Below are 25,801 nucleotides of genomic sequence, written 5' to 3' on the forward strand. Positions count from 1 at the left end.
TACATACAGACATGCTGCCAAGTGCATCAGCAGTTACTTGAGTCACAGCATCTGCTGAGTTTCTGAATCATGTCCCTAACCTTGAATGTAGTAAGGTATTGGAAACATCTTCGTATCTGTGCTTTGACTATTGTATATCTACATACCTTGGGGAGTGTCATAAGTATCTCACTAAGAGAATCATGCTCTTCTTAAAGAGCACTTCACGATTGAAACATGGCTTCATTTGTGCTGTAGGGTATACTGACACATGCAGTGGCCCCTCAGTGCAATCCAGTGTTAAAAAGTTGTTCTTTCTCTCCCCACACACAAACACACCAGTATACCTTTTTGCTTTATTCTTTAAAATATTTCAAATGTTTGATCTATTTTCCTTATCTGACCAACATTAGCCATGGAGCTCAGGGCTGCTATTCAAAGGGACCTTGACAGGCTGGAGAGGCAGGCTAATGGCAAAATCAGGAAGTTCAACATCCTATTCTAGAGGAATAATAAGTCCATGCAGCACTTCAGATGGGGAATTAACTGGCTAAAGAGAAACTTTACCTAAAAGGAGCTGCAGGCTACAGGCTGCATGTGCAACAAGCTGAACATAGGTTAGCAGTGTGCTCTTGTGGCACAAATGCAAACCGTGCTGTAGAAAGTATGCAGCCAGCAGGTCCAGGGAAGTGATGTTCTTGGTTGTTGTAAGATGATGTCTGAGCACCGTGTCCAGTTTCCATCTTGCAGTATGATCAAAAGGACATGAAATGCAGTAGCAAATAGAACAGAGAGCCATCAAGGTGGTGCACATCCGGTAGCTGGAGCACAAAACCTGTAACTAGAGGCTGACAGATCTGATTCTACTCAGCCTTAAGAAATGAAGGCCAAGGGAGACTTTGTTGCTGTCTACAAATGCCTAATGCAATGGTATAGAGAAGACAGAGACAGATTCTTCTTAAAGGCACACAAGGACATTTGTAAAAGGAAATTTCATTTGCTGCAATTTTTAAAAGGAAAATTCCAATTACATATGAAAAAAAATTTGCATCATAATGTTGGTCAAATGCTGGTACATGTTGCCTAGAAAAGCTGTGGAATCTCTGTCCTTAAAGATATTCAAAGCATAGACCTGAGCAGCTTGCTGTAAGTTGACCATGCTTTAGGCAGGACAGGTTGATGTCTATACAGCTGATATTCAGAGGTACCTTCCAGCCCAAATTAAACTATCATTCTGTTATTTCTCCCCAGTGACAAGACATTTTAAAACATTGTAAATAACTACTCGTTTAAGTAATGGATAATGTCTGTACTCTCCCCTCCAACCATAAACCCACTAAATCACTACTAACAGAAAGGAAAAAAAATCTTAAAACAAAACAGGCAAACCAGATGAGTGTATTCAGATCTCTGTGTTCTTAGTCAAGGTCTAGAACAAGGCAGAACAGGTTTACCCCACAGGTCCATATTGCCAACTATCCTACCTCAGGGGAATAGCGAGAAATCTGACTTGCATTTAACATTAGATTGAATGAGTGACTGGAACTTACTTACCCTCAGCCATCACTGGACATCTACACAGGAATGGCTCAAAGCTTCAGACGGAACATCATTTTTCAGGCCAGCACATAAAAGTGATCTGAAATCTTCAGTAACAGTTAATACAGTAAAATCAACTAAGGTACTGGAGGAAAGGGCTTGTCTTAGAAGGACTGTCTCTAAATATCATCCTCTAGTGTGTATACCTCAGAGGCTTATTAAAGAAATAGGTAAAACAGAGGCATCATTCCACTAAATGCCTTCTCTGCATCTAGCAATCAGTTTCAAGAACTTCCTGAACCAACTTTATCACTATGCAATAAATAAATAAATAAATAACCACTGACAGAGGTAACACTTGCTCTATCTTTCTTTTTAATGCGCTTACACTTTTACCTCCTAAAAACGCTGTGGCAAAGAGTTATATGATTTACACCAGGCAAGAAAATACTTTTTGCTTTGGTGTAAGAAATTCTAGCTGATTATTTTGTCAGGTGCTTTGTAGGTTTTGTTTTCTAATGGTACAATGAATACAATGGGGCTACGCAACATCTCTCAGCTCTGCATGCCTCTCCCTCTCTCTCACTCACTGCAGAATGGTGTGTCTGGCAGTGTCACATGCACTCACCCATATCCAACATATTTCTAAAGGCAAGACTGAGTTCACGGTTGAATCAGTATTTCACCCTACATATGACCTGGTCTAAATTAATAGGAAAGCTGTGGGGAGATAGGAAAGTGGAATCATAAATATCGCTAACTGGTGTCATTGGGAAAGAGCCTGCCATTAAGGCATGCTGCTATCTGCAACAACAGGTGTTAGGGGAAAGCCACACGATACTCACTTTACACTCCAGCTGGCTGCCTGAGGCATACCAAAATTGAACATGTGAATTCCCTATGAATAAAATATATTTGTAAGTGTCATTTTGTTCTGAGTATTGCCACTTGCTATTTGATGCAGAGAAAGCAAGCAGTACAGTTGTGGACAACAGCGTAACCTGTGAGCAAGTTGATGACTGTTTTTACTTGTATTAACAAGGGAGGAAAGAACACTGTAATCTTCCTTTTTAAATGTTTGACCTCTGTACTTGGAGATTTATATTCTTTAGCTTCACATAATCTTTTAAACTATAAGTAGCATTGGGCACATGCAAAAAAATCTGACTACACAAAACCAAAGCAAGAGCATTAGATTCAGATACAGTCTTCTCAGGATTAAAGCACACCCTCTGGCTTAATCCCTATGCCAAAAAGGATGATCTCTGAATTAGTGTATCATTAAGATATGTAAGCAATTCTGTAGCTCTAAGCAAAATAGACATAGTTGAACCAACCACATGCTTTCAGACCTTTCTACATTGAGGACTGTAGTCACACAGAATGTTATTCTCTATAATACTACATGTTTGTCTGGCCATGACACAGGATTCCTAATTTTACACTGTCAGAAAGAAAGCAAACAGATAAATTTTGCACACAGATCTCAATATTTTTGCTGCATTCTGCTTACTTTTAAATGCAAAAAGGACTTTGAAATAACACCATTATCCCAATGTGCCCATCTTACATACTCCTTCAGGAGCTGGTTCATTCAAATCAAAAATTAAAGTTTGATCCTCCCATAATTGTGTTTGAACCTTTTTCAAGAGGTTTTCTTCCTTTATGTGCTATGAATAATTCTGTTGTTCAGAGACTTTGCAGCTGTTCAAGTTGCAGCTCATCTTTGAGTAGCTTTGCCAAGATGGTTAGCCTCGCACTCATGCACATGTGCCTGAATGTGGAGACACACACACACACAAACTTTCGAGAAACAGAATGATAAAATATAGACAGTCTAATCGGTGTAATAATCTGTTCCCAGGAAAAAATGCTTTGTCATGTTTGGCATGCCTAGTTAGCAAACTTATCATTTTAAGCAAATAATGAGTCCAGAAAAAAAAATAATAATAATAATCCAATCATTTAGAAAGTTTGCTCTGCTGGGCTGATTTCTCCAAGACTTTCTGTCTATCAGCATCCTGACCTATCTATCTAAATATAAGTTGAATGGACTCTTTCCCATTCTCTGCTATCAGAGTCCATACAGAAATCCCATTCATAAGGAAGAAGCAGCAGAATGTGAAAGGCAGAAGTAGGGATGTTTTCTAAAGACTTCAGCAGTTTAGAGGCCATAAACAGAGAGAGCGGACAACTCATCTTCTACCAGCTACCACGTAACCTCAGACTGGACTTTGCTTCCTCTCTCATAGTTTGCTGCAGCTCACGACTACATTTCTCCTTTTCAGTCAACTTGTGGTTTAGCCCGGCTGGCAGCCAAACACCACACAGCCGTTCGCTCACCCTCCCCCCTCCCTCTCCGGGATGGGGGAGAGAAACGGGAAAGTGAAGTCTGTGAGTTGAGATAAAGACAGTTTATTAAGACAGGGAAAAGAATAACAACAATAATAATAATAATAATAATAGTATTAATAGTAATAATGTGTACGAAATAAGTGATGCACAATGCAATTGCTCACCACCCCCTGACCGATGCCCAGCCAATCCCCGAGCAGCCGGCCCCCCCCTCCACCCCGGCTAGCCACCCCTATATATTGTTCAGCATGACGTCAGATGGTATGGAATACCCCTTTGGCCAGTTTGGGTCAGCTGTCCTGGGTCTGTCCCCTCCCAGCTCCTGCTGCATCCCTAGCCTGCTCGCTAGCAGGACAGAGAGAGGCTGAAAAGTCCTTGGCTTGGTGTAAGCACTGCTCTACAACAATTAAAACATCAGCATGTTATCAGCGCTCTTCTCATTCTAATCCAAAACATAGCACCCTACCAGCTACTAGGAGGAAAATTAACTCTGTCCTAACTGAAACCAGGACACAACTCCACCACCCTAATTTCTTACCTGGAAATGTTTTTCCATTCCTGCCACCAGGAATGGTTGGACTTAATTATCTTGAAGGTCTTCCCAACCTAAATGATTCTATGATTCTACCATCCCGCCTGCCTTCCTACTACCATAAATAATACCATACTACCATAAATCCTACATAAATAATACAACTTAATAAAACTGCAAAGTTTGACCAAATCAAAGTTAAAATAACAAAGACTGCAAACTCAGAAAACTTATATCAGAAAACCTGTCCAAAGCTGAAGTTCAAAAATGGAGTTCCAATTTCATCTTTATTGTCCCTTATATTTGTCAGAAACTAAGGCCTGGTACAGAGTGATGCTTTGTAAACATCTGACTGCAGAACAAAACAAGTTTCCCCATTTCACAGTAGCTTAATGATTCATATGGGCAAAATATTTGCAATTGTCTAATAAAAATATTAAACCAGTGATGTTAATGCTGTGCTGTCATTATCAAATGATCAGTTTGATAGAAGCTGAAGTCTTTCAGCAACTAATGCTGGAAGGCTCAGCTGAAGAACATTTTCTTCTTCGTGAGCTACAAAGTGAATCTACAATCTTGGCTCCTCTGTAATTAAGGAAGGAGTTAATGACTTGGAGCTGATTGCTTGCTACCATGGATTCATTTGGACAATTGTTAATACTTGCTATTCAGAAACAGACTCCGTTATTTGCATTTTTTACTGAAACTTATATTGATGGAGTATGCTGACCAGTCACACCCTTGTCATATGCAATAATTTTTAAGAAGCATGCTAAAGAATAAAGAGACCAAAAATATCACTATCATTCTCTTCCATCGTTCATCATATTGAGTGACCTCATTGTCTCATTCCAGACAAGAAACTTCTTTTAATAAGTCTGTATGGTGCCCAGCACAAAGTATTTTAAGAATCTGGTTGAGCCTTTGGGTGCTCTGACAGTGCCAATAGCAAACTACAATAATAGACAGTAAACCAAGAAAATTATGTTCTGTGTGATTCACTCTTTGAAATGAAATGCGTACTCTGAACTTTCATAAAGGAGAGGTATTCAGTATACTAATCGAACTGTAGCCAGAAGGAAAAGAGAAACAGTAATTCATCAAAAAATCCTCACACTCGGGGTGAAAACTCAGGAGCTTCAGAAATGGATCTCCTTAAATACAGGTTGCTTCACCTACCCAGGACTTATAATACATTCAAACACCATACTCCCATACTACCATCTGTCACTGGGTCAGTATAGAAGTGTCCAACTAAATTGTGCTAACAATTTCTGAATGATGCTTAGCAGACATATGTTTGACTTTGGGGAGGCACTACGGGGATAAATAAAGGGCAAAATCCTGCCTCTCTTACTTTCATAAATAGCTCTATTTTGGGGGAATAGAATGATTTAGTCACATAAAGTCAGTGGGACTACACTTGACATGGTCTATTGGGCACTGGGATTAATATGGAAAAGGTATCCAAAAAAGATGCTTTGGATTAAGGAAATTTGGTCTGTTTTGTGATTTTCCTTCTACAACTGTTTTATAATGACATGTTTACATTCCAGGAAATTCAATTGGTAGGAAAAATACATAAGTTTTTACACATAAAACATGGTTTTCTGTAGATAATATACAAGACATGAGGTTTGCTTTTACTTTTTGTCTTTATCTCTAAGCAGGCCACTGCTAGCTAGTTTTCACAGGTCACTGCCTTTGAATTCTGTAAGTGTTCTGCAGTTAGTGCCTTACATCAGCTACTACAATAAAGAAAGTAAAGAAACTAAGATCTGAGCTGTTAAGCAGCAAAATGCAAGGGGCCTCAAAAACTAGGCATATTAAATATTCAGATCATAGAGGCCACTCACCCATCCATTTAAAAAGTGTGACAACAGGGACTCGGATTATTATAGTATCATTCTTGTACGCAGTGTTTTCTTTAGCTGCACTTTTCTGACCCAGATATTTTCAGTGTGGTTCTTAATGGGGAAAGCTCATGGAAACAGCCAGAAGAGGTCCTCATTCATACAGTGATGTCTTGTTAATTTTTGTGCTTTTCCAAATTCAGATACAGTTGTTCTGACAGACAGCTTCTCAGGAGTTCAGAAAAGGAAGGTGGAGCAAAACTGCATGATAGGATGCTTCCATATCAGGCGATATTTATGAACTTTGAAAACTTTCCTGACAGGTAGCACTTGATAGGAGAACACTGCAGGAAAGGATGAGTAAAATTTGCCTGCTACAGTGAACTGCCTTAATTGTTCCTTGTTCTTGAACAATGAAGACTGCACAGTCCTGAAGATCTTTTACCAAGAGAGCTTTCCTCTCATCTCCGTGCCACATTCACATGACAACATTAATGACAGGGACAGCATACAAAGACAGGAAATCCCAATCAGGAGTAGTGAACATGAAGAATTCACCTTGAGAAAAGCATCCTTAAGTCTGTATGCAGCAAAGAGCTCTGAAGCTGTTAATACTGCATGTGAAAGAGCATCAAGTCACTGCAGACAATTTGGGGGGGGGGGGGGGGGGGAAGGGGAGGAATAAAAAATATATATATATTACTACATCAGTACACAAACGTAGATGCCACACATTTTGCATACTGAGTACGTTTCCAGTTATCCCATCTTGAAGAGTGTATACTGTAAGCTTCCACAACAGTAAGACAAGGGTAACTAAAATTATCAAAGACATGGAGAAAATAGTTTGTGTTAGCAGAAACTAAAATAGTATTCTCTGATTTAGAAAGCCATTGAGACAACATCCAAATATGAAGGGTGAGAAATGATTCCTTATTTATATCTCTTGTATCTAGGGCACTATTTTCAAGCAGAAGTTTTAAATCAAAACAAAAACAAACACACATAAAAAGCATTTATTCTTAATTATTTTTAAACAAAGCATGTGAATCAGATTTGAAACATAAAGATGTCACTGAGGCCAAACTTACAAAGAGGTTCCAAAAGGCTGATGGAAAATAAGTCCATCAAGACTTCTTGATAATTTGAAAGCAGTTCAGGCAGTCATTAACAGTTTTTTACTGGAACCTGAAAGAACACAGTGTTCAGTCATTTCCTTCAATCCTTTCCTTAGAACAGAAGTATTATCAGACAAGATATTGGGCTAAACAAGCCTTTGGTCTGATCCAGTACAAGAGTTTCTACATTCTTGTCTACACAGAGCATCCCCTTCCATATCTATTTACAGAATAGTTGAAGTGCTATAAGTTTGGTAGAACCCCTCTGAATGGAACATCTCTGTCAGGTCACTTTACCTACAGAACTCTAAGTAAAAAGAAAAGAAAGATTAATAATAATTTTTAAAAAAGTACCAGGAAAAATAAATAAATAAGTTCAGCGCATTTGGAGACTTCTGCCAAATAAAATCAGCGACAGTGAAAGGAAAAAACATTTTTCAGGATTTTTTAGGGATTTTCAACATCCATCCATTTTCAACAGTTTCAGTAATTACTTACTGATTACTCATACTGTTTCACAATGTAGTAAGAGGAGGGGTTCCTTCTATTATTATTTGAAAGGAAAAGTACTTAACCATTCACATTGCATCAGGAGGGGGGAGGTCTGATTTCAAGCTTATTTCACAACATTCCTGGTGTTAATTAATAACATCTGAGCCCCAAAATAATGATCCATCCTGCCAGACACTTGCATCTGTTTATAAATATAACTGCTAGGATATATTAATGTACTGTGAAAGTATATACTGTCTGAACACATTGCATAGTTCAATAATGGAAGAAAATAGTGAAAAGGAAAAAAAAAAAAAAAGAGAGAGAGAGAAAAGAGAAAAGCTGAAAAGGATGAAGGAGACGAAAAAAAAACTGCTTTTAGGTGCATGAATCCAACAGACCATCACCTAAAAAAACCCACCCCACTAAGGATAACCTAAGATTTTTAACTACCCTGGATTTTGTAAATTTCTTGTATCTAAATATATAAAATAATAATATTTTTCTGGTGACTATTTTCTCAGATCCATTTTAAAAATCCACTTTGCTTTTCTGCCTTACTGAAAATAAGTTAGTCCAAAATTTACCTATTTCATTTTGCCAGTTACCTACCAACATTTTTTCAATTGCTTATCCAGTTTTCGCTTCAGTATATTTAGATAGCATCATTGATATCAGGACCATCTCCTGCTCTTTGGCTCACACTGAGCTCCTTTTAAAAATATTCCAAGGAGTTTTTCTCATCACTGAAATGAAATTCAAGTTTCTCATTTTCCACTTATAATTCACTGAATAATTCTTCACAAGTCTCTACTTAGTTCTTACCCCTGACATGAAACAAGATAGCAGACACAGAAAAGAATTTTCTCATGAGTCACCTGCTCTTTTTGCCAAAGTCCTATACGAAAATTGAGGGCAATTTTCTGCAGAGCTCCCCTGACAGGTGGGCTCATTTGCAACGTGAACTGTAATGATTTCTTCCTATCAACCACTCAACAGCTTATTCATTTCTTTAAGTTGCTGCAAATCCTTACAAACATTCAAGCAAGAGCATAAGGGGATTTTGTTCCTTTTAAATACACTAATGAGAATTACAAACATTTCCCCTTACATTGGTAGGAAGACTTGGCTATAACTGAGACCTACCATTACTTTTCTGAAATTCCCTAAAGCCATTTTTGCAGACAAAAGTAGAACCAGTCAGTAGCAAGGTAATAAAATAATAATAATAACAATAACAATAATAATAATAATAATAATATAAAAATGTTAAATAATCTTCTACAAAGATGTTAATATCATTAAATTTATTACATAAGTTTGGAGTACAAAAGATTTAGGTAAAAACAATTTATAGCTGAAATCATTAACAAAGACTGTTAAAAATTAGTTCCTTTAGAATCAAGAGAACTCTAAAGCTTAATATCTAAATATTAAGAATTACTTGCTGAAAGTATTTTGAGAAAAGAACGAGATCACAAAGAAGGGAACAAGAAACTTGTAAAGATTTCATTCAAGTTGGCAAATTCAAGCTGCACATTACACAAACTTCACAGTTCAAATTGTGTATTAGATAAATGAACAAACAAGTAATTACCATATTCTTCCTTGTTCTCTACTGGCAGCATCTTGCTCTTGTATAGTTCTTGCTGAACAGCAGATCAGGATTTAGCTGCTGCTCACCCTATAAAATTTCATATATATATAGATATATCCTATAGATACACTAGCTCATACATTCTGTATTTTAGTGTCAGAGTATCTAAAAAGAAGATTTTAGTTTTACGAAAGCTAGAGACAAGCCTCAGTTTCTAGTCATGCAGACAACTTTACCTGTGCCTCACAAGTCATATACCAGTGAAGCAAGGAAGATTTGCATTCTGAAAGAAGAAAAATATTTATGTATGAGAAAGAGTGCTTAAGTATTCAGATAAATTGCTCTCCCAGCTTTATAGTTCAACTTATGATTAAAAAATAGTGAAAAATAGGATCTGAACATCACTTTCAGAGTTCGGTCTCTTTCAAAAAGCCTCTGGAATTGTATTTTTAAAGGTTTAAAGCATAGGTTTAAACCTTGCTATACTGCATCTTTTGTTTGTGTATTTGTTCAAGTAAAACAAACAAAGGGAAAAAAGGAGATGGAAAATTCAACTAACTGTTGTAGAAGAGGTGTGCACATCATTTGTAAGAGCTTTGAAATTTCATTTCAAAAGAGTTATTCGGTGCAAACAAATAGCATGTTGTAAAAAGAAGGAAAGCAAGGAAACGCAAAAGCTATGTAATACTATTTCCCTATGGTACTCGATGTTTTTGTTATGAACTTAGATTTCATCACATTTTTCTAAATCAACTGTTTACAATGCAAAACTCTGCTGGTCATATTAAGGCATGAGTGCTGTTCACACTGATGTGTGCTCAGTTACTAGAAGGATGTTTCACCCATTGGAACAAATATATCACTTTTCCATTCAGGAAGAGCAGCTGTTTCTCATGCATACTGAGACCTACTTTTAACACCAATAATACAACATTGCTACTCTACAAATGTTTGTTTTATTCCTAATGCAAAAATAACTACCAAAATATTTAAGTTATGAGACTACTTATACTATAGAAACGATGCTTGAGGAGCCTATGTGTGGGTGTGGGTGTTATCTTAGCTAGTATTATGCTTTTAGCTGGTGCCAGTATTAAAGTATTCATTACAATTCATTTAAGCTTTTTTGAGACATTCATTGATATAAAAAACTCTGTCCTACTGACTGGTGTAATAGCTTTGGTAGACCAGGTATGGTATAAAAGACACAGTAAGTGACCCAAATACTTCTGAAGGCCACATTTATTCTTCCAAAACAGAGAACACAGATCAGTTTCACGTTCATTTGAGATATGAACTCTGTCCAGCCCAGGCTGTGCTCTGGGACAGAAGACACACTAGTGCCTAGGGTCCTGTTGTTTATTTCCCATACTATCAGACAAAAGATACAATACTGATCTGTAGTTTATTTATTTCTTTAACCCAAGGATAGCATAGATTTAAGTCTTGACTAGATTTGGGTTTCTTTTTTTTTCCCCAAGTGTTACTAAAATTCACTAAATCCATTCCTCTTTCTGAATTAAGACCAAAATCAGGAAGATGTACAGTGGAAAAAAAAAATCTTAAATTCTTAACCATTTTGTTAAAAAATTTATTTGGAGCTCTAAGGATCACAGATTGTACTCCTACACAAGAAAAGATCCTTGTTAAACTGCCCTCAGCAGATATTACTCTCACTGTTCTTAATGCCACTGTTAATAGAGATTTCACAGCCTCCCTCAGCACATCTATGCCTGTGCTTGGTTGCACTTTCCAACAAAAACTACTTCTTGATGTCTAACCTCAATATTCCTATTGCAGTTAGAGCTCATTGCTTCTGACCTATTTCCAGCAGACTGAGAATGCAGCCCATTACCTTGCTGTTGGCTCAGACTTCTGCATGCTTGAAGGTGCTCTCCTCTAAGTCTGCTGCTTTCCCTATTTAACAGCTTCAGTTCCTTCTGTCATGGTTCTGACTGGGATAGAGTTAATTTCCTTATAGAGGCATGTATGATGCTATTTTGGATTTTTGATGAAAGTAGTGGTGATAACACACCAATGTTTTAGTTGTTGCAGAGCAGTGCTCACACAGAGCCAAGAACTTTTCTACTTCTCATGCTGTCCTGCCAGGAGGAAGCTGAGGGTGCACCAGGAGCTGGGAGGGAACAGAGCCAGGACATCTGGCCCAGACTGACCAAAAGGATATCCCATAACATACAATGTCATTCTCAGCAATAAAAGCCGAGAAAGCTTTGAAAGAAGGAGCAAGTGGGGAACATTTGGAGTGATGTTGTTTGTCTTCCCATGAAACACATGATGAGCCCTGCTCTCCTGGAAGTGCAGCGAATGAATTCCTGTTTTTGCTTTGCTTGCATGCGTGGCTTTTGCTTTACCTAGTAAACTGTCCTTATCTCAACTCATGAGTTCTCGCATTTTTACCTTTCTGATTGTCTCCCTCATTCCACGTGGGAAAAGTGAGTGAGTGGCTGTGCGATACTTGGCCATTTGTAAGGGTTAAACCACATCTTTAAACATCCCAGATAAGACCTCTGATCTTTCTCATTTATCTTTCCTGGATTCTCTGCTACTGGTCCAGGCCTCAGTTGAAGTGCATCACCCCAGCTTAGGTGACAAGCTGAGTTAAAGCATTGCTGTGTTTGAGCTACATATGATTTTCATTTTTATATGTGCCAGTATAACATTTATTATATTGTTTTATAAGTTTTTGCAATGATATATGAGACTAGGGAAAAGACTGAAATACAGTGCCAGAAAACCAAAAGCAATAAAACCAAAAAATGATCAAAACTGATATTGACAACTTGGAGATATAGGCTGGAAAAAGAAATAGGGTGGCATTTGATGGGAAGGAATACAACATACTGCACTTAAGCAGGAGTAATCAACTATATAAAATATAAAAACAACTGGCTCAGTTGCGGCTCTGCACCGTCCTCTAACATATGAAAAATTGCTGCAAGGACAGAAAACGGCCTACGTTTATCTTCTGGATAAATCAAGAAGCAATAAGCTTCAGCTGCAGTAAACTCCTAGGTGAGACATTTGGGAAATTTTTTTAACAGTAAGTACAGTGAAACACTGTACTTAATTGTTTGGAGAGATTATGGAGCCTCCCTCACCAAAGACTTTCAGGAGCAGATTAGATTTTTCTGTCCAAAAAGGTAGCAGACACTTCTGTACACTTTGTGGAAGGTGCATGGATTAAATCCAGATCTTTCCAGCCCCATGTCTCCTAACCATGTTCTAGATATTGAAGATCTGCTGTTAATCACATCCCTGTCATGCAAAGTGATCTTATCTGCTCAGTACCCTTGGTCACTACTTGCATAGTTAACATGAGTATTCTTTATTTCGTTGATCAGACCCCAGATGAAAACATCCGGACCCAGGACTAATGCCTTGGAGAACCCCCTTAAGGTCCATTCTCTCAATTTTGTCATAAGCTGCTGGTAACTACCATGACTGTGTGTTTCCCAACCAGCCACAAAGCTGCTTTGCAGTAGATACCTCTAGGCTGTTTCTTGGCTGTTTTGGAAACTGTCATCTAAGACAATATCAAAAGCTTTATCAAAGACATGCTATTTATAACTGCCTCTCTATTCCATGATGTCTCAAGAGATAATTAGGTTGGTTTGGTATGGTTTATTCTTTTCAAGAGATGCTTTCTGTTCTTGATAAATGGATTGCTAATTTGTATTTCTCTGGGTTCAGAAGATATATTTATTGCTCGATGATTCTCTTGGTCCCCCTCTTGCTTCTCTGCTTCTCTTATATTTTCTCTTTAAAAATCATGATTATGGTTTTCCCTTCCCATCTTCTGGAACCTCATCTTGAAGGAGCAGGGACAGTCTCAGCTATCTCGTTAAGTATTCCAGGGTGAGTTTCATCAGGCCCTGCCAATTCACAAGCATCTCTAACCTGTTTTTTTCTGATGCTAGTTAGAGCACTTACCCATCTGTCACCGATGTTCATTGTGTTAGCCATCTGGCCACATTTATCCTGGTTAGTGAAAATGAAGCAAAAACGGCACTTAAACACTCCAGTTTTCCCAATATCCAGTAATAGTTTTGTCTTCTCACTGGGAGTTGCTCAGTACTTCCTTTTCCTAGTAATGCATTTTGAGAATGATTTTTGTTATCTTTCTCTCTCCTGTTTATATTAACTCCAGTGAGCCCTGGCATTTTCTATTTTCTTCCTATGTGCCATAATGCTATTCATCTTTTCATCTTTTTTTTTTTTTTAAATGAGCAAAATAACTCAATCATTCAGTGCCAAATTAAATGAAGAAAAAGTTTTGGAAAGCTAGATGACTTCAAAATAATATTTTTATTAAAACAAGTTAAATAAAAGAGTCCAGGTTGACATGAAAATATTTTTCAGGTCTATTGTTTGCTTTGCCAAAAAATAAACAAACAAACAACAAATAAGTACCAGGCCTGCCCCATGGAGTTTGTTTTTAAGAACTTTTTTTTTTTTTAACCACAAAATTGAGTCACAAGTTGTTCACATACCTCCAGTACCACTGATTACCCTCAGTACCAAAGCCCAGAGGTTACTAGTCCAGAGATCAGGTTCCTTTCTCATGCATGCTCATTCAGGAAAATAAAATTTTTGTGCCAGTCCATAAAGAGTTGTCTCATACAGCCATGCCAACTGCTGCTTGCTTACAGTCAAAGCAAGGAGCCTTTTCTGCACATTTATAATAGCAGCTAATATTTGGATTTTTCAGTCTGCAGGTGCAGAGAGACCTTACTCTGCATTACCACAGTGCAAACAGCAAAGCCTGATAACGTCACTGGAAGTAAGATTTTGCAACACTGCATCTTTGACCATAGTCAGTTTCTCAGATTCTGAAATGAGGAAGAAGAGTAATACCACAAAAGAAAATGTAAGATATATTTTACTGATGGGAGTTAAGGATCTGTAATTCCTCAGGATTTGAAAGCAAAATAGGTCCATGCACAGACAGTAAGCAGACATGAAGAAGGCCTCCTGCCCTTACCATGGAAAGCTATGCAAGCCAAAGGAACAATCAGGATTAGGAATGTTCCTAAAGCTTGCTGTGTTCATAAATTTATTTGGTCCCAAATCTTATCTTAGCTACAGCAGTGTGTATTCTCTGAAGTGGATTGCCTTTGCATCATAAGACTCCTGCAATCTTTGAATCATGACTGAATGTTTTTAACACATCTGCTCTTGTTTGCCCACAAGCTACAGTTCTTGACATGGCAGCTACTGTTTGCCTTGGTGAAGTGCTATAAGCCATGTTGCCAGTAAGATCAGGTCTCACTTATCATCCCCTGCACCGAAATCAACCCATAAAACTGTAAGTTCAACAGGTGTATTCCATTTTTTAGAAGTTTATAATTCAGATGTGCTTGGATTTTGATGTGGGAGCATACTTGCAGCAATGTGCCCCTGACAATGAAAACATACTCAGCAACACAGAACAGCTTCTCCATCATTAATATGACTTGAGTCAGAGGAAATAGAGGCACATTCACGCTCTTTCAGCTCCATTCACATTTTTCTTTCCAATGAATAACAATATACTTTCCTCACAGCTTCACAAGAATCCTCCTTTGGGTCCTGCTGCATTTCCATCAGTTTGTTCCACAAAATGACTAGCAGAGAAAACCCACATTCACTTCTCCAACTGTCAGGGCCTTGACCACAGCCCCATGCCTCTCCAAACCCTAAGTGTTAGGCTGTCTGTGGCCAAGACCAGCTCTGACATGGTGCAGCTGGGTAGCCTTGAAGCAGGCTGCTGCAAAAAGAGCCCTGGGAGAGGCCTCTGTGGGGATGTTCACTACCATCACTCCCAAACTGTTTAAGCTCAGGTCCTCACCTGTGGTCCCTGCTTGAATTTAATTGTAGCTACACCTGTGCCGGGCCAGGTACTAGTTGGTCTGGACCACTGACTTGCCTCTGGACCTGCTGCACCACTGGTGCAGCACCCTGCACCTGTGCACCCACCTGCTGCACCCACCTGGTGACTAGCAGACATCTTGGCCAACTCTGCATCCAGACCTGCTCTGTGATTCTAGCTTGGGTAGTAGGAGACCGCACCACTTCTCATGGAGGTCACAGTGCTGCCTCCTTGCTGTCACCCTCAGCTCCCAGCAAAAATTTGCTTCCTTCCCATAGCTACTCCCAGCTTTTTCAAAGACACAGGTCAGATGCGGGATGATGGGTAGGTATCACAGTGTCCTTCTTTGTGCTGTTTCTTTTTTTTTGTCCTGACCCAGCAACCTCTCTGCACAAACAGGAGAGGAAGGCAGAACCGGGCCAAACCTCTTGTCACTTTTCCTCAACTTACATGAGTGCAAGAGATTTTCCTCCCTTCTGTAGTCACAGAGAGCTCAGAGAAAAGGGAAAACCTCTGAAAAGGGCTGTGATTTATTTTGCCTCTCACTTGTTCTCTCTCTAGGCACTGTCTCTCAAAAAAAGGTTAAAGACTTTCCAGGGCTGACTTGTTTTTTCTGAAGTAACCTTAAGTCTGTAAAATAGCATCTCAACCTATACTTGTTACTTCACAAATAAACACAGGGGCAGATCATGAGCAAAATTACTTACACAGAAAAAAAAATGGGAAAAGAAATTGCAGAAGGTTTACCCAATAGTAAGACTACGTGTGTGCCAGTACAACAAAAAGGATGTACATTCTCAGGCAAGGCTATTTGTGCCTCCTCCTGGATTTGTGTCTAAAATATGAGAACACAACAGATGTATGTTACATTGGATAAGTAACATACACATCTAAATCATATCTCTTTGTGTGGTGCAGCAAGGAAAAGTGTCCTTTTCTCACTGGTAATTAGAGGGTGCAGCAGATGGTGAGGCTTACTGTACTTTGTAAGGTCCATTAAAGGAACCCAGGCTGCCAAGTGATTCTTCATTACAAATAGCTTGTTAAGGTGCACCTAGGAGTTTTTCCTAGGGTTTAGGAAACATTCTTTTGTATAGTAATATACTGTTTATATTATTATTCTCATTCCTACTGAATGGTTTTCCTTCTGGAACCAGGAACATTATTCTAATTATAACACCCAAAGGCAACAAACTGTATGCATACATGGCCAGATACAAACTCTATCACTAATCCAAAGAGCTTGTAAGTCAAGTAGAAGAAAGAAATATCTTTATCATTGCACATATTGAACACAAAGGCACACAGAGGTAAGATCTCGTTAGTATAGCAACAGAAAGCCATGGACAAGCTGGGCCATAAACTCAGATCCCTTAAGCCAATACAAGCAAATTTCACAACCAGCTGCTTAGCCTTTTCAGTTGCAGATCACTATATTTTTATAAAGCATTTCTTAAAAACTGCTATACCCTCCTTTGAGAATATTTTTTTTTATTCCACTTTTTTTTTTCTTTTAAATGTTATATGTTCTTTACACTCTGGCAGATTACACAGAGGTACATACAGAGATGTGAAATGAATGATGGTTACTTCCTGCCATGTTCATTGCCTGGAATAAATAAGAATTTGTGTCAGGGGGTGAAAAATAATCATGTCCCTCTGTGAGTCACCCAATCCACTTCACCATGTATACTTGCTTCCTAAATTGAAAGGGTTTATAAATGAACAATTTTCAATATTACTTATGTGGCTACCATACAAGTTCATAGTGTTTCTCAGGGGCGATGGAGAACAGAAATCAACATTAATCTTTCCCCTTTAATGTAGTCATCAGAGTACTCTGCTAATATATTTTTTTCCCATAATGTAACTGGAAAAACAGTTCTACCCTTCCTTAAAGGGTATATGAGATAATAATAAGCATAGCTATCACGCACTGAATTCCTTCAAGTCTGTACTCCACTCTATGAAAAATTGAGAAAAAAAAAAAAAAAGCATTAGAAAACAGGTTCAAAACACAAGTTCCATGGTTGTCTTTGCTTTAGCTTCCTCCCCAAGTCATATTTGTTCCTACATGTGTATTGCATACTGCTTCACATAGCAAATAGTAGGAAAAATTATGTCATTAACCCAAAACCTGGTATGCTGGCACTTCACAAACTCCTGGAGCACAAGTGTTGGTGCTTCCTTTTGCCACCTCCCCAAACACAGAGCTAGTGCAGATGCACTTCTCACCAGGCCTATGTCAGCAGAGTCCACTTATAATACAGATCTGATTTTTGGGGTGCGGAAATTTCTGCAAAGTGGCTGACTATGAGCTTGACAGAAAATTTGTTAGATTACAAGCAAGAGAACTATTGCAGGGGCCTATACGAAATGGAGTAATACACAAAAACAATGTTCTGGGTACAATAACTCCAAATGTGTATCAAAGATTCAAGTGCCAAATAGTGATCAGAATTTCAACTGTGCAAATGCATGTCCCTACACACATGTAAACATGTTAACTGGTCACAAAGCAAACATTTAATGCAACTGAATATAACGTCTTCTGACAGAAAGGGATTTCTGAGCTAATTAAAACCAAGCTCTAGCTGCTGGACAAACTGGCTACTGTTTGGCAACCGACATGCCATTGTTGGATGGTTTTGTAGTCCCAAGCTACAGACAGCAGTTTGTCTGCCTGGATCAGTCATGTAAAAAATGGAGAAGCTGAAGAGGCCAAAGATCCTGGACTAACTGGAAAAGATTAAACAAAAAGACAAAACCTGTTGAACAAATGTCCTGGTTTCAGGTAGGACAGAGTTAATTTTCCTCCTAGTAGCTGGCAGGGTGCTATGTTTTGGATTAGAATGAGAAGAGCGCTGATAACATGCTGATGTTTTAATTGTTGTAGAGCAGTGCTTACACCAAGCCAAGGACTTTTCAGCTTCTCGCTCTGTCCTGCTAGCGAGCAGGCTAGGGATGCAGCAGGAGCTGGGAGGGGACAGACCCAGGACAGCTGACCCAAACTGGCCAAAGGGGTATTCCATACCATCTGACGTCATGCTGAACAATATATAGGGGTGGCTAGCCGGGGTGGAGGGGGGGGCCGGCTGCTCGGGGATTGGCTGGGCATCGGTCAACGGGTGGTGAGCAATTGCATTGTGCATCACTTATTTCGTACACATTATTACTATTAATACTATTATTATTATTATTGTTGTTGTTATTCTTTTCCCTGTCTTAATAAACTGTCTTTATCTCAACTCACAGACTTCACTTTCCCGTTTCTCTCCCCCATCCCGGAGAGGGAGGGGGGAGGGTGAGCGAACGGCTGTGTGGTGTTTGGCTGCCAGCCGGGCTAAACCACAACAACAAATTTTCAAACTAAAGCAATGGAAAGGTTAGTGATCTAAAATGAATGAATATGTAAATGTTGAACACACTTATGTATCAGCTATGCAGCAGCTGAAACCAGTATTACACTGTATACTACTGAATTAGTCTCTGGGAATGTTCTGAAAGTATTCCTTTTAAAAGGAATTTCCCCAACTAAGCTGCCTATAATTCAGCCTGAGTTCCCAAATTTTTCACATTTCTGTTGATTTGAAGACTGCAGTCTCTCCAGAGAAACTGCCAAATGCAGAGGATATGTAGATCACAACAACCACAGCCAGAACCACGAGGAACCCAAAAAGCTCCTTACCCACAGAAAAAAAAAAAAAATGTTTCTTAAAAACAGACCAATGCATTAAACCGGTATATATTCCTGGTTCACAAAGAACTTAGATCAAAAGATACTATTTGAGGGGAAAAAAAATAAAGGAGAAAAAACATGCTATTTTTAATTTGCCTCTGTACCAAGAAAGGATCAGTCATCTGTTTTGTGGGGATTTTCCTACACAGCAATATGCTTCCATAAAAAGAAGCCTGACTGCTACTTACTTTGCCAAACTGAAGGTGGACCACAGGCAGTCCTGGCATTTAAGATATTGCAGACATTGCCAGTGCCTGCTCTGAGCAGGGTACCCAACGCCAGGAACCTGACGCTGTGATGCAGCTCTTCAAGGTGTTTTATGTGACCTCAGGCAAATAGCAGTCATCTTAGCCACAGAGCAAGAGTGATGTGATGAGAGACCAGGTTATGATTAGGGAATTAAAAACACAGGCAAAGCTACAATATCTTACAAAATATTCCTTTATACTGTCAGACGATGGTTATTGTCTGCTTTTCCTTTTCTGGGTTTTAGGTTTATTGTGTTGCATTATTATGGTACATTGGAAAAAGAACTTCAGAATAAAAAGTGAGAGCTAAACTAGTACATTTTAATTTTTAATAATCTTGGGTTAGTACACTGAACAGTAAATTTCTAATATAATGCTGATATAAAATGAATAATCCAGCAGAGAGGGGTCAAACACTACTTGACAGATAGGAACTTCAAAATACTTCAAATGCTTATTTTTTAATCTTTTATGCATTTCTTTCCTTTGAATTTGATCATACAATGTAACATTCAACAGACTGAGGTTTGGAGGAGAGGGGACATTCCCTGAAAGTCTGAAGATTTTGAAAAACAATGTGTCAAAGCAAAAATCTAGAATTCAGCTGCAAATCACTTTAAGCCAAGATCCTTAGAGTAAGACTCTGAAAGTGGCTGTAGTGGGTAAGTCCATAGTTTCATCTAGCCCACTGTGCTTTTTCCCACAAGTGCCTTAAGAGAGTGCTTGGGTGTAATAGCAGACTAAGTATATGCTGAACCCCCTCCTCCCCACCCCAATTGTCTCCCATTCTTACATTCTTAGCTCAGAAGTGTGCTGAACTAGCTGTGTCTTCTACAATTGCAATACTTCTCCATGGATTTCCCTTTCATGAATTTGTCCAGTCTCCCCTGAGACACACAGAAACCTCTAGTATCCTCAGTGGCAGAGTTCCATAGGTCTCTTGCCCCCTGAATGAAGAGCAAACTCATGGTGGTAGCCTTGATTATGGCTCCTACGACCAGCAGATCACACCCTCCTGTTTCCATTCAGGAGATAATGAATGACAAATTCCTCTCTGCCCTTTCCATGTTTCTCCACATTTTGTAGACTTTCGTTACAACTCCCTTCCCCAAATTCATCTCTTTCCCAGGTTGAAGAATCCCACTTTACTGAGTCACCTGTGATTTGGAAATGGCATGGCATGGCATGGCACAGAACAGAATAGAATAGAATAGTTCAGTTGGAAGGGATCTTCAGCGATCATCTAGCCTGGACCTATTCAGGGCTAATCAAAAGTCAAAACATATTTTTGAGAGCATTATCCAAACACCTCTTAAACACTGACAGGCATGGGGCATCAAACCACCTCTCTAGGAAGCCTGTTCCAGTGTTTGACAACCCTCACAGTAAAGAAATTTTTCCTTATATCTAGTCTGAACCTCCCCTGGTACAAACTTTTGCCATTCCCACGCATTCTGTCATCGGCGACCAGGGAGAAGAGGCCAGCACCTCCCTCTCCACTTCCCCTCCCCAGGAAGTTGCAGAGATCCATGAGGTCACCTCTCGGCCTTCTCTCCTCCACACTAGACAACCCAAATGTCCTCAGCCTCTTCTCACAGGACATGCCTTCCAGCCCTTTTAGCAACTTTCTTGCCCTCCTCTGGACACTTTCAAGGACTTTAACATCTCTTTTTATATTGTGGAGCCCAGAACTGCACACAATACTCAAGGTGAGGCTGCACCAATGCTAAATATAGCAGGAAAATCACCTCTTTTGACTGGTGGGCAATACTGTGTTTAATGTTCCCCAAAATGTGGTTTGTTCTCTTGGCTGACAGGGCATGCTGCTGGCTCATGCTGAGCTGCTGCCACCAGCACCCCCAGGCCCCTTTCTGCAGAGCTGCTCTCCAGCCACTTGTCTCCTGGTCTGTGCCTGTGTCCAGCATTACTCTGTCCCAGGTGCAGCACCTGGCATTTTCCTTTGTTGAGCTTTATGCCATTGCTAATCACCCAGATGCAACCTATCTAGATCCCTCTGCAAGATCTCCCACTCCTCCAAGGAGTCAACAGCACCTCCTAGTTTAGTATCATCAGCAAACTTGCTGAGGATGCACTCCACTCCTGTATCCAGATCATTGATAAAAATGTTGAACAGGACTGGCCCTAGAACTAGGGCCAGTGAGGAACAACACTGGTGACCATGCACACCATTTACTGTAGCCCTATTTACTACAAGCCTAGAGCTCTGCCACTGAGCCAGTTCATTACCCAGAGTGGCATGAACCTCTTTGTCTCACAGACGGACAATTTGTCCAGAAGGATTCTGAGAGGGAAGGCATCAAAGACTTTACTGAAATATAGAAAGATTATGTTCACCACCTTCTCATCTTCACTGCCCAGCCCTAGACTTTTTCCATTTCTGCTCTATTCTCCTTGGAAAGAGGGACATAACATTTGAACTACAAGTGAGTCGTGGATTTATTCTGAGTCACAATAATGATGTTCTCAGTCTTAGTCTCAGCTTTTTTCCTCATATTTTCAAAATTTTGAATTGCTTTTTGACTGATACCAAGCACTGAGTTCGTGTTTGCACGGAAATATGAGTCATAACCCTAAGATTTCACTCCAGGGTGATAATGGGAGCTCACAGCCCATCTTTTTATATGCAAAGTTAGGCTTGTCTTTCCCATGTGCATCACTTCATATTTGCCAATTTTGAGTTTCAGCTGCCTCTTATTAAATAAGTGTTCTGCTTTTATGAGCTATCCATTATTGTCTTCCAGAATATTCTTATTTGTTACTGTAATTGTTTCTTTGTATTTAAAAGAAACATCATTTGTTTTTCAATAATAATTGTGCTAGCAGTTTCCACAATACATTATTAACTTTGCAATATTAACATTCAATTACAGAATAAAAAGCAACACTTTGTATTTTGAGATAGAAACTTCCTTAAAACCAAGTACAGTTATAAAAATTGTAAAAGTTGTCTTCATAATCATGGATAATATTATGAATAATAATAATATGAAAATGCCACGTGTATTTTGTGACTGCATTTCAATTTGGAGAATGATATGAATTTTCTGAGATTCTCTGTAGGTATGACTACCTGGTATATAAACAATATGAAACTGATATCCCATTATTTGATATGGAATTAATTGACATGGAATAAGCAATTAATTAGTGATGTGTCCATAGGCATTAAGTAATAATAATGTCTAACTTACTAGTTTTTAGACTAAAGTTGAAAGTTGGCTTTCTTTTTGACTTCTTCCCCCTGAAAACATAAAAGAAAATTTCATCACAGTTAACATTTATATTTAGAAAAAAGCAGCAAATATAATTATCTAAACTCCAACATGTCTGTCATATTCTCTTATTTGGTCATTTAATAACATTGTTCAGAAGCTAATACATCCCAGAATTTAAGACACTGAAAAACAGTTAAGAAGGACTTAGATAAAAAACAGTGGGCAAAATTCAATTAACACCAATAATATTATTGAGCTGTTGCTTCTTGAAAGCTATATATGTTAGTTGTGACTGAACAATTCTGCTGTTAACACTCACATCCAATCATTTAAAAACACATATTACATTACATCAGGGAAATGAGACATTACTCCAACCCTGTCTATATGTCATCTTCCTAAAGAACAATATCAAATTAACCAGAAGTTTCTCCACTTACCTGAATTAAGTGCAATTCAGCCGCAATTACACTCAAGACTAAAAATCTGGAAATTTTAATCTGCAGAAAAACCTAAGAGGAAAAAAAAAAAAAAAAAAGGTATATATAGATAAAACTGCAATTGCAAGAAACTTTCACTTCCCTGTGCACCATGATGCAGCATGACAAGAAAACATACTCATGCCTGAGGGGTAGTTTCTACCTGGACTTCCTAGACAGAAGACTTCTCTTTGAACCTCCGTTTGACCAAGAAACTTCAGAGACACTTCTGCGTTTGAAATTGAGTCACAAGTGACCAATTGCTGTATGAAGGGTGATGGTAAACTGTGTAAGTCAGCTTTGCTGTTCACACATTGCTTGTAAGTGGGCAAATAGAATAATATCACTGTAAAATAATGTCTGGGAAAAGAAAGAAAAAAAGAGTAGTTGTCTTCAAGAACCAGAGGAATCTTGCTCAGCTTCACAAAGCTATTTGGGTAAACAGAAGGAGGAGGGGGAATGTAAATAAAGCCTACATTCATATCTTTTTCTAAAGAACTTGATGAAACCACTTTAAATTAGCACAGCTCCCTCACATAGCTGCATAGCTGTCCAGATAGTTATGGAGGTAATTGATATCAGGCATTGTAACTCAGAATTTATGTTGACATTTCACAATGAAAGTGTTTTTAACAGGAAGAAAATGCAGTTTATTTTGCTCAATATTAAACCTCAGAGAGGAATTCATTACCATCAACCTTCAGAAGAAATGCAGAGACCAGTCTTGCTGAGGTAGCGCTCTTATGTTTGGAGTGGAAGAGGCTTTTTTTGTTGCTGGAGAAGAACCTGCTATGCACTTTCAATAGGAAACTGGCCTTCAGATTTCTTACTGGAGGGATCGGACTCAGTTCTGAATAGTTTCTCTTTAGCTGTGACCAGGAAAACTGAAAAGGAGAATATAAGAAAGTTCTTCTTTAGAGGAAAGGACAGGTATAGCATCATAATGTTTAAATGTCTTTATTCCAGTTCCATTGACTCCAGCTACTGTTGAATTTTTCCTTAATTACCTCAGTTCAAAAAGCAGAAGCAGATAATTAACTCTTTAAAGTGTTTGAAGTTCACACAATTCTACAATATCAGACAAAATGTCCCATCTCCTGGGGATTAGCTCAGCCTCAGAACTGGACAAGCATGGCTACATGCTTTTTTCTCTTTGAACAATAGCTGAGCATCACTCGTGGCATACAATATAAGCACATCCATTAAAGCGGGACTTCTTATTTCCAGTGAACTTGAATGTGGTATGAGAGGTGGCTTGCTCCCTGATGTTTCAGCATAAAAACATCTGCCAATGATCACCCAGATATGACTGCACCACAGGGGAGAAAATAAAGCGTAGGTGCTCCTTGGGACACATGTGAGAGAAGGAGAACACCTTCTCTCCAAACCTGGGGAAAGGAAACTCAAGCAAATCCATTTAGCCCCCAAAAAGAAAGAGAATTGTGTCCATGAAGTTGTGTGGCTGAAAAAAGTCTACTTATCAAAAACAACATGAAAAGTCAAACATCTTCAAAGCTGGAGGAACTCTGGCTTTATACGTGGCTTCATACCACTACCCAAAGCCACTAAGCAGATTGCAGCTACGTTCAGTTAAGAATTATGGAGAGATGATGATCAAAGGAGAGGGAAAGAAAAAGTGAATTCAGGGGAAGTGCTCTTAAAAACAGGGGGCTGAGGTGCTGGAGTTACCTAGGGCCCATAGGGACTCCTATGGGTCATCAGGGCAGGGTCCAACAGCCAGGCCCTGTCCCAAGACAGGGCAAGAGCAGGCCTGTCCCAAGGCAGGCCAAGAGTAGGGCACCAGGGACACCAGGGTAGCCCCAGTCCCAGGCATCAGCAGCTTCCCAGCAGATGGGGACAGGGACAGGTCAAAGCCAGGCCTGGACATGGGCCTGCAAGGGGCCTGGCCTGATGGGGCCCACAGCCAGGCACGCCAGGGCAGGGCTGTGGGGATCTGGAGACCAGCCCTGACATGGCCTAGATGGGGCAGAAGCTAATGACCCTTTGGGCCCCACACCCCCAAAATCTATCTGACATCTGGAGCAAGAAAGCACTGCTTAAGCAAGAATAGGAGTAGCAAAGCTATGGCCTAAGTTGTAATCGCCAACTTTGTTTCCAGCTCAGGAAAAAAGGGACACATCAGATTACCCTTAAAAAAAAGCGACAAGCCTGGGTACTTCATCCATTTATCTGGCCTGCTTGCTTACAAGACTTTAGGGTCATTTCATGCAATTCCTTCTTCAGTGCAGTAAACCCTACCCAGAAAGGCAGATGACATTTTATATACTCCAGAACTGTAGCAGGCAAACTTTATGTGCGTTATGAAATTTTACTTCCTTTCCTGGTGAACGTTTTCCTAATGATGTGTTTGAAATGCAGATATAGCTTTATTTTACCAGGACAATTGAGCCTGTACTCTCCAGGCAGTGATAAAGTACAACAAAAAAGCCCCGACAGACCTCTCTTCTCCCTAGGTGCACTTTATAAATGATCCATCACACAGAATGACTTGCAGCCCCTTTTCATATATGCTCATATGCTCCTTTATCTCTTCTCAAGATATGTTTTAGAGAGCTGAGGAATACATAAAGATGTTTGAGTCACATTGTTATCCTGTGATTTTTTGTAGTATATTATACAAAAGATTCCACAAGTGGATGCAACTGGAAAGCCTGGTTTCTGTACTGGCCTTCCACAGCACTATGGAAAATCAAAAGAAAGCTTAGTAGAGTATGAAAAAAAAAACAGTTTTTATTGTTGCCTTT

At 39.2% G+C, this 25,801-nt stretch overlaps 1 long non-coding RNA gene across 1 annotated transcript; it reads right to left on the minus strand.

The window, feature by feature from the left end:
• Nucleotides 1–7,254: 7,254 nt before the first annotated feature.
• On the minus strand, nucleotides 7,255–23,070 carry LOC121065801. The gene is made up of 3 exons (XR_005817317.1): nucleotides 22,998–23,070; nucleotides 22,534–22,583; nucleotides 7,255–7,446 (listed from the first exon to the last, which is right to left on the minus strand). It is a non-coding gene; the product is annotated as an uncharacterized LOC121065801 (long non-coding RNA).
• Between the last annotated feature and the right edge of the window lie 2,731 nt (nucleotides 23,071–25,801).

The sequence above is a fragment of the Cygnus olor genome, chromosome 2 (assembly GCF_009769625.2).
Source record: "Cygnus olor isolate bCygOlo1 chromosome 2, bCygOlo1.pri.v2, whole genome shotgun sequence".
NCBI classification, from domain to species: Eukaryota; Metazoa; Chordata; class Aves; order Anseriformes; family Anatidae; genus Cygnus; species Cygnus olor.